General features: G+C 40.6%; 1 protein-coding gene across 3 annotated transcripts in view; it reads left to right on the top strand.

Annotated features, from left to right (window-relative positions):
• The window catches only part of LOC117231538 (protein rhomboid), a 496275-nt gene that overhangs the window by 320587 nt on the left and 161701 nt on the right, over positions 1-13987 (top strand). The window lies entirely within an intron of this gene.

Raw genomic sequence — 13987 nt, 5'->3', positions numbered from 1 at the left:
GTTAAAATCTTCGTGGGAATCTTCGTGGTAGATTTATAAAAACTAAGTTACAATAAGTATAGGAATATAATCAATTCTACGAAACTATTGCTCGTTCTTGTAAAACGTATTGGATGGTCATACAGAATGATCGCACTTTTTGTTCCTTACGAAAATTCAACTTAAGTTTTGGGGAAGCTGAACTCAATTGATATTAATCTTCGTGTTTCTTTCGTTTTATAAGGAAATTATACTTCACTATATTTTATCAAATTACGTATGATCCATTTTGTTCTATTAAAATAAAGATCACAACGTTCGACAGAATAGGTTTCATGTTTGTATAAAGACGTAAAAGACGTGTCTGTAAAAGAAAGACACTTTCCGGAAAACCTAATACTTCTTTAAACGTTCAAGCGGGTGATTATCCCAAAATCGAAGGAGAATATTCGGTGTGAACATTGAACCATAACACCATTGAACTATAAAAAAATACGATGAATATAATTTGTCGTGTTTTTTAATATTATGGCTTTCGAATATATCGACGAGACTATGTAGCTGGTTGGAAACGCGGAAAGGGATATACACACCCATAAACGAAATATAAAGAAATATAAAAGGAAGGAATATACAGGGTGGTTGGTAACTGGTGGTACAAGTGGAAAGGGGGTGATTCTACGCGAAAAAAGAAGTCGCAAATATAGAATAAAAATTTAAAAATTTAAAAATTTAAAAATTTAAAAATTTAAAAATTTAAAAATTTAAAAATTTAAAAATTTAAAATTTAAAAATTTAAAAATTTAAAAATTTAAAAATTTTAAAAATTAAAAAAATAACGTCAATCGAGACAACGATCTACAGTGAGATCCGTTGTAACGTACCGGACGCGTACCGAGCGAAAATTCAAAGTCGATTTCCTCGAAAACAAAGCCACGAACGAAAAATTTTTATTCTATATTTTCGACTTCTTTTTTCGCGTAGAATCACCCCCTTTCCGCTTGTACCACCAGTTACCAACCACCCTGTATATAAATATAAATAACGTCTGGAAGACTAGTAATAAAAGGAAGAAAGTTATTTTACAAATACGCCCGACCCGGTCGCGTGCCACATTCTCGATGCACGATTCATCGTTTCGTTGTTCACTGTTGTAAATTCACCGTTGTAAACGATACGCGTCGATCGTCGAGCGAAGAAAAGGACGCGATCGAAGAAAGACGATGGACGCGACAGATTCGATAGATCGCCAGAGAAACAGAATGAAACAAAGTTGTTTCGCGCGTTTTACGCTTTTCCTATTACTCGTCGTGTTACACTGACTGAAACGGTATTTCCTGGGAACTGGAAACGAAAAGCGGGACACCATAGAGGCTGACTATGCCGAACGATCGAATCGATAAAGTTGAAATAATAAACGACTGGATCTGGCAGTCGTAGAGGATAGCATATTCAAGTATTGCCGGGGGAGTGTGTCATCCCCGAAACTTGCGACCAGGCGCCAGGCAAAAAGAAACGCGAGAGCTTAGTCGTCTCGGGAATGCTTTTAACCCCGACGAGTGCGCAGCTTATTTTCGCGGCGGTACGTGTTCTCCACGAGTGGGTGAGCACACGTAGGAACAGTTTCTAACGGTGCCATACTGACTCCGGTCACGCATCGCTACGAGAGAAGAGAGAAGGAGGAAAAGTAGAGAAAGATCGGATAGAAGAGAGGAATAGAAGAAGAGAGACGTCGTTAGAAGATAGAATCTCGAGACGGTCGTAAGGCGTAAACGAACCTTTACGCGGTCTCCAGAGCTTCGCTACTCCGTTTCTCGCTTCTTCCTTTTCAACGGGCTCACCTACCTAATTACTCGCAACGTTCAAAGTACCAATTGCTTGCCTCAAATTAAACGAAACTAATCGGCGTCCATGAATTTCGCAGCTACGAGAAAAATAAGATGAAAATGTCTGAATGGCCGGCCTGCTCGTTTACAGGCCGTCTCTCGTTATTCCGTTTCTCTTTGATACACTTGTTGGCGCTGGCTTGCAACACGGAACTTCCTCTCGACAACTCAAGGAAGTGGTTTTACAAGTTTCACGCCGTTAGTCAGAGAGTTAGAGGAAACGCTGGAATATTTCCATCGTTAACGAGAGTAATCTTGATTTACGGTTTTTCGACTTTCCAGCTGATCGTAGATACTTTTCTCGGCTTTGTTAGCGGATGGCTGGACGCTCTAATATCGGGGTTGATTCTCCAACGTTTAATCGCCGATCCTTTCACTCTCGTTGCCTTTCGCTGGTTTCTGGGAAATATCGAAAGTAGAGACGTCGCTCTGTAAAATTCCGCGGACGAGCTATTACGTTCAAATTTAAGTTCGACGATCTGTCGACGAACGTTTCCTCTGATGCTATTACCGAGCAACCCTTACATAATAGTTTACCAGCCAATAACATCGATAAGAATCGTAAAGTTACGAGGAACAGATTATAAACTTCTTCCTTATAAATTTACAATGTTACATCGAAGAAATCTATTACCTGAGTGATCGACTACTTGCAGCTTGTAATTTACAAACTTGCACGTACAACCTCGTTTCTGTTGTCACGTCGAAAACACGGCGAGTGATGAAATTAAAATGATCCTTCGAATGATCTCGCGTAAGTTTAAGCGTTTCACGACCAAGGTAAGAAAAATTCGGACTTTAGATATACTGGCAGAATTTATTATATGAATCCGACAGAGTGACAGTTAAGAATGTTAGAACAGAGTGTGTGGAGAGCTGATTTTCGGAAGGTTTATATACTATGAATTTGCCTCTTATGGAGAGGGTATCGCCGGGGCCAGAGGTGGCCATGCTGTTACTGTTTTCTAATACTGGAACACTCTCTGCGTTGTTGTTTCGATGGCCTGCGAGATGTTGGTTAGAGCCCCTTGCTTTTTCTTATGAATCTGTGACACTGTCATTGCCAAGCTCGTAGTTACTATACACGTCAATTCGTTCACGCTTTTAACTCGTAAGTTATAAAATTTCGCTAACAATCCTAGTCGAATCGCGCAATATACACGCGCACCCCGACGTACTACGACCCAAACGCTGCAACTTCTAATCCGCGGCACGAAATCGAAATAGCCATTGAAAACGACCGATTCCGTGTAACATGGAAAGGGCGAGACGAAAATTCCGGCAACCTGAAAATCGAATATACGTCTCTACGCGCGTATACTTGCACGTGTCTGAATTCAGGCAGCAGACAGGGTGCGTGAACGAGGAACCGAATGCGACCTCGCGTTGACGGGCGCGTGCTTCGAAAGGGGCGATCGTCGAAGGGCGACTCTCGCTCCAGAGGGGTAAGTTTAGCATAGATATGTAAACGAAGTGGTCCTTTCTCGTAATAGAAGAACGTGCAGGAGAAGGCGGAGCAAAAGGGGAGACGGTCTCGGCGACGCAAATTCGCAGAGGCGGGTATATCGTTGTTATCTGATTTCTATGATTTGCTCGTGCTAGCTACAGATGTCGGCGAAATACACGGAGAAACCGGTAACGAGCCACGATGGCCACGTGGAAACACGGTTAACGATCCTTTGTAACGACCCAGACGACCAGAGAACAGACGGAACAGGGCGCACCGGATTTTGATTCGCGTTTCACCGTCGCAGCCTCTTTCTCATTGTCGTTCTGTGCGTGACCTCGGCTGTAACGAACTACGCGGGGCTCTCTGAGCGAAGCAAGCTCGCCATACGAGATGAAACACATCTTCCATGGAGAGGGAGAGAGAGGGCAAACTGGAGTTGCCAGTTTCGATTCGAATTACTCGGATCAGCCTTATCTCGATTGATCTGATTGGTATTACTAGATCGATTTACACGATCGCCTGCCCGCCGAAATCTCGGGTAATTAGTATCGATTCCTTCACGTGTATTGCGTCGTTTACCACGTCAGATCGTTCATTCGATCTGCTTGAGCTTCGGCGAAATGAAAGAAGGTAACGTGCGTCGATAAGGTGGCTATTAGATGGAGTAGAAAATTGATTAGAGAAACGTTGGATCCAAGTGAAATGTTATTCGTAGGAGCGTGTATATGACCAAGGGAAAACATTTTGTTTCTCGTTTCAATTGGGTGAAAATGTACCGTGTGGCGAGATTAATGAATCGTTCAATTTTTATGGAGATGTTCATTTACGATTTGTTACAAAATTCTGAGGAATAATCAACCTTGGCCCGTTTCCAAGAACGAAACGTCCGTGTCTACTTCGTTGCTTTAATTCTCCTCGAAGATACTCGTACGTTAAACGAGAACGAGATAAGAAAGCGAAGACGCGTTGTTCCTTGAAAATTCTACGATACAAAATCAAACCAACTTGTGAAGTTTAATGAACTTCTTCGACGGCTGAAATTACCGTGAATGTCAGCGTTCATGTTTCAGCGCTTTATTATACTTTTAATAAAAAACTCTATCGCTAACGTTGGTTTACTACGGGTACACCGAATTACATCTTTCACAATCGTCTCTATATCCAATTTCAAATGCAATTAAACGTACCTGTTTCCTTTCTACCGATGTAAAAAATGAACAAGATGTTATATGGTCAGAAATGGGTAATTAATGAGCATTAAGATGACCAATTTTGATAGAGGGCCGCAAATGCCATTTAATCGATTATGTAGCGCGTTGCGCGTCATTATCACGTGCGAGGCAACGTTTCTAGTCGACATTCAGTCGCGTCACTTCCGAAAATTGGAGAGCTTGCAATTAATATTCATTCGTAATTGTTAATTGAACAGCGGGTAACCAGTTGCGGGCAAGCTGTAACCTCGGAATTCTGTGTCGTGGTCGACGAAGCCGCATATAACGTCGTTCGACTGCACCGAGGGATTCGATCGCTTTAAAATTGCAATGAACGCCTCTCGATAGATCAAACTGCAGTCGATTCGCCCCTTTTATTCCCTGCATGGCCTGTCTACCTTGAAAATTATTTTCTCATTTTTCTAACGTTAAATATTTCAATGCTCGTGGCATTCTATTATTATTTAATATAATAAAAGAATCGATTCTATTCTCGTTAAATGTCAATTCGAGAAAATGAAAGAACATGGAAATAAAAGTTTCAGCTGTTATGAAACAGCGGTTAGTTAACGAGATTAGTATCGCGTTACGCTTCAGCGAAAAATAATTTGTGAAAAATTTTGTCCGTATTTCGGCTCGTCCGACTCTAAATTCTCGTGAATTATTTTCAGAATAACGAAACAGGTAATTGGCGCGTAGAAATTTTTATATCAAGTTTAAACTACTTTGCATCGATTCGTAGAGAGAACGCGATTCCCGTATAAAAACTCAGCAAACACTCTTTGGTGAAATCTTGTTCAGGAAAGGGATTTTCCACTGACACAACGTAATAAAATTGTTCGATATTTAAAAATTCGAAATAAAGAAATCACATACACGTACATCTGTCTTTTACTTTTTAAAAGCAAAAGAATTTTATATAGAAATATACGAAGTGAAATATTTCCATTAAATGTTTGCAAAATTCTAATAACTTTACAGCCCTACATACGCATTTCTGTCACCAAAGTATAACGTAACATATCGCATTTGAAACACGAGCATATTAAGAAAAACGCAGTCAACGTTTGAGCAATTGTTTGAGAATATAACTTTTGACGAATGGAAAATGAATATTTTGAACAATAACAGCCAGTCTAAATTTATTGAAAGAAATACAATTTAAACGTTTTATACGCCTTTAGAATAATATTACTCTTTGAAACAGTTCTTTCCTCCGCGACGAATTGTCGCAATTTCCGTTTCAATATTTCGTCGACTTTACCTCCACTCACTCTGCTCTTCTTTTGATGCAATCTTCCAAAGAAAAAATTCCCTTAACGGCGGACCACTTTTGTATATAATAGCAATAACCATTGAATGCGTTTACCAATTGAAATAAGGCAATTATTTGTCTCCTCTAACAATAAGACAATACGATTGCTCGAAACAACATTTTCTCTGTATGATAATACTTTCCTCTTTTTCTTCTCCTTCTTCCTCTTCTTCGTCTTTCTCCTACTAATTCATTTTTCCACAATTTTCACGAAGAAGCGTAAGATAAATGGAAAAAAGATTCCAACAAAGTTATAGATTAAATATTTAATTATTCGAGTTACGTGTAATTCGTTGGTAGTCGTTGCTTTTCTCTCATAATGTAATTCACTGCGATTTGTACGAAACATATTGTACGAAAAGGAACTAACGAGTTGTATCAATTCTTTTACTAATATTCTCAATGATTCTATAATTGTAGAACGACAAACGCTCTCGCGAGACGCATTGAAAATACTTTCAATCTGTAGTCGTACACTTTCGTTCCCGTCTAGTGAAACGCATATTCCGCGCGCAGAGAAAAATTGACAACCTCAGCAGTTGCGGAAAAAAGAGAAAAAAATAGAGTAAGACGCGTGAAAACGCTGATACAAAAATCACCGACGTACAAAAAGTGCAATTTACCTCTGTCAGATTTGCGAACCAAGTTCGATATACATATATATATATATATACGTATAAGGCGTAGCGTTAGCCGCATAAAAAGGTGGAAAACCCCGAGAATCTAATTATGCGATGGAGAAGGTTTTTTCACGAGCTTGCCATGCAAAAGAGCGTTTCGCCTAACGTGTAGAATTAATTTCGCCGAAGTGAATCCGTTTCCTTCTTCGGCCTTGCATACGATAAACTCGGGTTAATAAAATTACTTGATAAATGCTTCAATTTACTCTCCGATCCGCAATTTATCAAACAAGCTTATAACAGACTTAAGTTATACGGTGCTCTTAACGGGTTTGTTTCGTTATTTAACGCGCGTTTAACGTGCCCACGGAAAAGTTTCTTTCTGCAAAGAAGAAGAAGAGAGAGAGGGGGAGAGAGAAAAGGAACAAACACGTCGTCGGTCGCGGTTCTGTTAAAAATTGATGCTCGTTTGTTTCCAATGGTTTCGAATCGACTGTCTTCGTTAAGGATAGGAAACAGAAGAGAATGGGTGGAAAAATACGAAGAAATACGAAAGAGACGTGGCAACGAAATTTAATCATATTTATTAATTCCATGAAAGAGAAATGTTAATCAAATTTTATGGGCTAAATCTGTCGTGAGTTGTTTATGCCCGCATAAACCAGTCCAATTATCGTGAAAGCTTTAAGCGTACCGTCTAGTGGATTACGTTTGCACGTGAGCGTACTGAAAGAGAGGGATTCTCACGTCGATACGCTGGAATCTCGCCAAACTTAATTTCAAACCTAAAAATGATGTGTGCCTCCTTTGAGATCATAGCCATAAACGTGAGAGAGAAATGGAGGCAAAAAAGCCCCTATATCCTTCTCGTTGAAAAATCTCGCACGTTCTTCAACTTGTACGAGGCCCGCTCGATCTCCGATTTACCCTTTCGCCTGAGGAACTATTTTTCTTGCCGCTGTTCTCGTGTGATTATTGGCGGAGAAATAAAGGACGAGCAGACGTCGAAAATACAGAGTGTTTCACGCGATTGGATTAAAGTGTAACTACGGAATTATAGGAGCTTCGTTTCTACAGAATTACGCGATTACATTGACACGTTGGGAAATTTCCCGAAAACTTCGTTTTAACTAGAAAAACAATCCATCTACCAACGTTTTAATATTATTTCCAATAATTTCCTACATTTGTATTTCTTCCACTGTATCATTTACATACAACATTCCTGGGCTCAACGTTGAACAATTAAAATCCTTTCACGCGCCACTTTCAATCAGCAACTTTCACACGCCACCGTATGTGAAATAATATCAAGCCATAATTTTTTCGACAATCTCAGACCTACGTACGAAACATTTCTACTTCTATAAAAAGAAAGAAAAAAAAGAAAAAGATTTGCCATTTTAACCTTCGTTCAGGACCCACGAATTACGAATTATAACCGTAACTGTACCCAAGTTTCTATCTCGAATAATTAAACGATTTGCTTTTTCATAAAAAAGGATCTTGTTCTCCCCAAAGCAACTATTTATACGACCTACGTTTACAAGAACAAGCTTCGTTAGGGGATGTAAAGTACAAAATTACAGCTGCAATTCTATTCCGTGCCCTGGTCTTAAATAATTGATCGATATCATCTCGGGAATTTTCTAGGGAAAAGTGGAAGACAGCCGATACAGTGGACTCCTTTAACATTTCACGAGGCGAGGCTCTTCTCATGGGACCGTCAACACGATTAAACCATTCCACGGGCCAATATTCTCTGGAAGCAAATTTGCGCAGGCAACAGTTTTGCATTCCAAATGGTCGGAGGGCCGACTTGCCACGTAATGTAGGCCCGGCCCCGTGTAAACCCGGCATAATGAAATCCGTGCCATTAGGCTGGCCAATGGGGTAAATTCTCCGGCTCGCGCAAACGTCGGTTTCCCGCTCGTCCGTTGCAAACCACCCCCTTCTCCAGGCTCATTCGATTCGATTCGATTCGAAATCGAATAGAGCCGTGCTTCTCGACAATGCTCCGGAAAATTCACTCTATGTAGCCGCGCGTATACGTGTTACCGTACCCTCCTAGGGGTTGGAACACGTGACTGGATCCACGGGAATTGCGTCTCTTATTCGCCCCTACGTGTACAGGCATATCTTCCTAAAACGATCGGGGGATATCTACCTTGATTGCGCCTTTCTCCCTTTTTATTCTCTCACTTCTTCCTATCCTTCTTTTTCCCGACTTTCTTCGTTTCCCTTCTACCACTGTTCCTTTGTTGGCGAATAATTGGACGCTTTTTCGACAAACGGATTACCTGGCTCGTAGTAAAAGATTATATTTGTACTTGAAAAGGTTCGAACGTGATAAAATAATCGTAGAAAACGTCTTGTATTTATCTGACTTGTGCGATTCGGTGTAAAAAATGTAAATTTTGTAAAAGAATGTAGAGAAAGATTACATTTCAGACTTCGTTTACTAATTATAGACTTATAAATATCAACGAAAATATCTCTGTAGTCCAACAAACGTTCTTGTCCATTAATCACAAAACATACAAAAAATTCCACCTAGACACCCGATGTTATCCTCATCGACGCACATACGCACGATCTTCCTACATCGAGCGCGACGATGTAAATACCATGCAAGACTCGGTTTTATCTTTCCGAATACCGTTAAAAAGACAAATATCGTTAGCTATAAAACGTTTTAAAAACAACAATTAGAAAACTCGGTTATCTTCTCGTCCACGTATAAACACAATTTTCATTTTCACCTGGCATTTCACATTCTAACTCGGCATTTTCGGTGTTCACTCGTGGACCGTACAATTTGAAGAATGCAACGCGTTTATCAACCCGTGCCGGTTGGCCGAGTATCGTTTATAGGACCGTCATTAGATTGCGGAACGCGCAAGAGCGCGAAGTTAGCAAGGGAATTCGCTGCCGGGCGATCGAGCAGTCCGATGATCGCGGCCTAATCGAATTAAACTGGCCGGTTGTACTCGTGTTTACGACGAGCTGACTCGTCGGTCTGCGTTTGCTATGTTCGAGCTATAATAGCCGTGCGCGTACCTCGCCCCTCATTGACCATCCCTCGGCGGAAGGCGTCGGACCACGCGTTTCCCATCGATCTCTGTTATCGTCCGATTGAAACCACAGCACCGCCGACATTCCACGAACTCATTTGCCTTGAGCAACGTTATCCAGACTTTGTCCAAACTCTGCGTATCGATCTTTCCTCGTATAGCCTTTTCAGCATCGTGGTTTTCCCACCTACGAGCAGTTTTCTATTATAGTTTTATTTTATGTATTATAGTTCTTCGTAGCTTTACTATAGTGTTAGTTTGGTGAGTAGGTTTAATTTAATAGGTAATTTTTAGGGAAAAGTGATGGTTCTGTACGATACAGAAAATATTGCTACGTAAAATGGTATTTGTTAATTAGTATGAAGGATATGTTTCGGGAAAATATGACTAGAAAATTAGTTTAGCTGCATCGTATAGGGAAACAAGTCGGTACGTTTGAACCTGTACGTTTATTCGTTTATTCGTATTTCAATGGTAGAAAAAGATGCAAACTATGTTTGTTTAATTTCCACTTTGATATCATTGGCAATCAGGTAACTGCGTTTATTTCAGATTTTAAGCTTTCACGATGCTCGATGGCTGTCACGCTTTTGGTTTTTCAGATCAATCGTGTTACGCGTTGCACTTTCCCGATTGATCCGGCAGAACCAAAAGCACGACAAACTACATTTATACGTTTACGTTTTGTACACCCGTGGATTTTAAAATTGCGCGCCTCGCTGTAAGCACGTTTACTCCGCTTTTCTATCTCGGTTCCATGGTTTTATCTTACACGATGCTCGCAAGGTTCCCAGCCTCGCGATAAGCGACGAACAACAGATTAAATTTCATGCTAGAATCCACAAGTCGCCGGCAAAAAGCTTCTCTGGTGTTTCGAGCGTGGCCAAGCTCTTCTAAATATCCTGGATACATCGCTGCACGGCGATAAACTCCGAACAAACGATCGAGATTAATAGAACGAGCCCTTGGGCTCCTTCTGCGATACTATCGATCCCGGCCACGGCGACGAGACACACGAACCGACTCCCTCCGGGACCGTAAATTCACGTCGAAGATTTACTTACTTAGCCGGACACTGGCTGGCAACGAATCTCCGCTGCTTCATTGCGCGGTAAAACCTTCCTAGATGTAACACGTGACCAACGGATATTTAAAGGCAAACGACGATCTGCCACCTTTTCATTAACGTCCGAACTGTCCTACGATTACGCTATACCACTATACCCTATTCTTCGTCTTTGATCTTGGAAATTAGTGGAAATTACGAAAGTGAGTTAAAAAGTACGAGGTACGCCGGTTGATTAAAGGAGATTTGTAAATGCATTGGCCAGATTTCCTAAGTGTTTAATTTGTCTTTTTTTAGCGAGAAAAGGGATCAGCTTGATTAACGGCGGTAATTTTACAGCGGTAGGATTTTATCTGCGGTTTAATTACGAATGCAAGTTTGAAGATTAATTTTACGATGTTGATCGTTTTACCAGACTAAACTAAGATTACAGGGACTCTTGATTCTTTAACGTATAGATTTTTCTCTCGTTTACCGCTGACGATTATTAAACCTATTTTCATAATTATAATCACCTGGCAACCATAAAGATATAACATATTTTTTTCTTAAGAAACTTATTAATATTAAAATAATCGACTAAATGAAATAAAATATTAAGGATACGAATATGAATGTGAATATTGAGCGATAATTTAAGTAAATAATTTAACAGATATCAATGTGTTACGCCGCTGGTGATCAACTAACGCGATCCAATTTTCATACGTACAGTATCTTACGAATGGACGTTTAAATCACGAGATCAACCATTATACGACGCCAATTTATTGGTCATTAAGTGGTAAAAAAATTTTTCTGGGGGATACAAAACGAAATGGTGAAAAAAGGAGCAGAAAGGACAAGGGATACGCTCCGAGGCGTGGCAAATAGGAGTACCGATTCCACGGCAACGGCAAATTTAATTCTCTTGGCCGGCTAGACGTTCCACGAAGTTCATCGGCGTGCACCCTTGCCGCTGTTCTTCCTCCGCGACCGCTTCTTTTTGGCAATCAAACGAGCAAGAAACACTGCGGCTTCCGGCAGCTGGTTCTCCGCGCAGCCAGAACTCGCTCCATCGTGCTTTGTTTCGGCCCATCACCGCGCACTGTCGCCGCCTTGGAAAATTCTCCGAAATTTCGCACCGATTTAACGTGTACCAGCATCTACCTACATACACATAAGAACATGATTTACGTTCTATTTTAATAAGAAATCCACATTTATCGTAGCTACGTTTCAACGAGGAAGAGAAACACGTACGGTTGTATTTCGTTTCTACTATCGAGCGCAAATAAGTGACATTTCATCGACGACGATCTAACTGTTCCAGCCATTTCTCAAGCAGATAAAAGAACTTGTTTCGATTTTTTTCGTCGGAGAAGATAGCAACCCTAGAGATCCTCTCGCATCGAACGCGTCAGGCTGCCATCCGAACAATGTCTGAAAATTGTACATCGTCCAAAGTACGAAATGATATAACAAAATGTACAAAAGGTTGTACAGAATGGATGTACAAAAAGTTGAGGAAAAAATTGACACGTAATACTGGTCGAGAAACAGGGAAAACAAAGAGATGTTAATAAAGGTGAATCGAGAAACCATTAGTTTCGCAGTTTAACGTATAAATGTGTGGCGTATAGGAAAACAGCTGCTTCGCTAAATGAGTTGATACAACGAACGAAAAAGTACTGCCGAGTGATAAGAAGAAACGCCAGAGATCTTTCAAAGTATGCGCGCTTCTATGAGAAAACGTATAGAAGTGTGCGTGGAAATGAACGGGAGACATATTGAACATATGTTGTAAACGTAATGTCCTACTGGCAAAAACACCTCGTAACTCAGAAACTAGTGGTTTACGAACCCATGTTTATTAAGACGTTTTTGCTTGTTTTGATGAGCACTGTATGCTCCTAAAGTTTTTCTTCAACTTTTTTCTACGCATACACAGGTTGTACATACACAGTATACATGTACAGTATGTCTCGGCGGAATGAGATCGCTTAAATATCTGCCTTGTGTACGATTGTCTGGGAAAAAACTTCTCAGGACAAAGTTAAACTACTTGAAGGGGCACACATAACGGTGGAAAGAATTTCTTCTCAAGGTCGTTTCTCCGCGAGATTCCAAGGCTACCGCTACGTTCTTAGACGTAGGGGTACTATACCTTTTTATCCATCAATTGATGCGTTTTCTTATTCTCCTGTACAAGAGTATTAAGCTGCTTGTGCCTGAAAATAGATCAAATGATATTTTAACCTTAATTTCGTGCAACTCGACGTACGAAAGAGAAGGAAATGCGCAAAGTGGTACTCTTACGTTCACGTTTCCTTTACGTTCCATGCACTACTGCATTTCATCAAGTTAAAATCGAAATATCTTTCAAGCTTATGTAACTGTTTATGTAGTTATTCTCCAAACTTCTCTACGTACTTAGATTATTTGTATAGAGAAAAGAAAATCACATCCACCGGTATAAAAAGATACATAAGATTCTATTTAAGGAAATACCAACGACCTTCGAATCTTCGAAATAAATAAACGCGAGAAAGGATTGTTTATTATTTAAAGAAACAGTTTAACTTTGTCCCCAGTAGTTTCTTCGTACAATCGTAAAAAAAAGGCAGATAGTCGGATCACTTCATCCTTCGTTCATATGCTTCTCCTTCGTATCCTTTTCTTCGACGAACGATTATCGTTCTACTTAAATTATTCGCGACATTGACGAGAAATTCATTGGCCCACAGGTCTCGTAGCCTAAAACAACTATCGTGCACCAGTAAATACGATAGCGAGCGGGTTCCATGGTCGATGGATAGTAATGTAGGAAGCTCTTACGCCACTGTGCACACACTCTCTTCCTTCTACATTGGTACAAACTGCACGCGTAAGACGGTACTCGTGTTTGTGGATGTTTGTTCGTGTCTTCGTGGTACAGGGCCGTTCTATGTACACGACTTAGCTGAAGGAGTTTGCTAGCGTTCCTGCTCGCATTTGCCTAACCGCGTTAACGGATCCTGATCCAAATATCAGACACCGCAGCTCGAGCAGCGTCGAGTCGAGCTTCCTTCCAAAGGATCGTGCCAAGAACTGCAGCCACCTTTTGTGTCGTTGACTTCCCGTCAAATCGATCGTTCCGTCGGATCTTGTCCTTTCGACATTTTTCTACGATAATGGCGCGTGTGCATCCTTGATGCCAAGAGATTCTCTGAAACATCGACGTGCTCCCTTCTACTCCATAAAGTCGGTTATGTCTCTCTTATGGTTCTTACATACGGATACGTTTGTGGCTGGTAAATAAATTGAAACGAACATGCTGCCATTTTTGCTACCCTTGTTTTTCTCTATTCGATACAAAATATTTCATTATTATTTCGTAACGGTGCGATGTAACTTTACTCGAGAAG

The sequence above is a fragment of the Bombus vosnesenskii genome, unplaced genomic scaffold, assembly GCF_011952255.1.
Source record: "Bombus vosnesenskii isolate JDL3184/JDL3185 unplaced genomic scaffold, Bvos_JDL3184-5_v1.1 scf7180000013272, whole genome shotgun sequence".
NCBI classification, from domain to species: Eukaryota; Metazoa; Arthropoda; class Insecta; order Hymenoptera; family Apidae; genus Bombus; species Bombus vosnesenskii.
This window is presented reverse-complemented; position numbering and strand designations above follow the sequence as displayed.